At 38.4% G+C, this 558-nt stretch overlaps 1 protein-coding gene across 4 annotated transcripts in view; it reads left to right on the top strand.

Annotated features, from left to right (window-relative positions):
* SNW1 (SNW domain containing 1) overlaps positions 1–558 on the top strand; it is a 41,632-nt gene that overhangs the window by 40,143 nt on the left and 931 nt on the right. The window lies entirely within an intron of this gene.

A 558-nucleotide genomic window follows, 5' to 3' on the forward strand; every position in this document is an offset into this window, starting at 1 on the left:
TTTTTTTTTTTTTTTTTTACTTATTGTGGAGATGCAGTCTTGATAGGTTGCCCAGGCCAGTCTCAAACCCATGGGCTCAGGCAGTCCTCTCACCTTGGCCTCCCAAAGTGCTGGGATTATAGGCATGAGCCATTGCACCTGGCCAAAAGCGGAAATCTTAAGTAGAATAGGAAGTAGCTAGGTAAAACAGAAAAGTGAGGATGAACAAGAATGTTTCAGGCAAAAAGAACATGTGGGAAGGCCAAGAAGTGTGAGAGTGTGGTACACTAAAGTGGTGTTTTGTAAACTTCAGGCACCTGCTAGTATATTGTGAAATCAAGTTAGTGGGTTTCAAAAAATAAACAAAGTAGAAAATAAAAGTGTGTCACCATAGATACTTACTGGATTGTAGGGGTAAGTGGGGGAGTTTACATAGGATTTAGTTAACCTTGTTAATTTGGATTTATCTTAGAGGAAATGATAAGTTTTGGAAAGTTTTTATTTATTTTTTATTTTTGTTTTTTTATTTTTTTTGAGTTGGAGTCTCACTCTGTCGCCCAGACTGGAGTGCAGTGGCTG

The sequence above is a fragment of the Carlito syrichta genome, unplaced genomic scaffold, assembly GCF_000164805.1.
Source record: "Carlito syrichta isolate Samal-C Ts95f unplaced genomic scaffold, Tarsius_syrichta-2.0.1 Scaffold306749, whole genome shotgun sequence".
In the NCBI taxonomy this organism is placed as follows: Eukaryota; Metazoa; Chordata; class Mammalia; order Primates; family Tarsiidae; genus Carlito; species Carlito syrichta.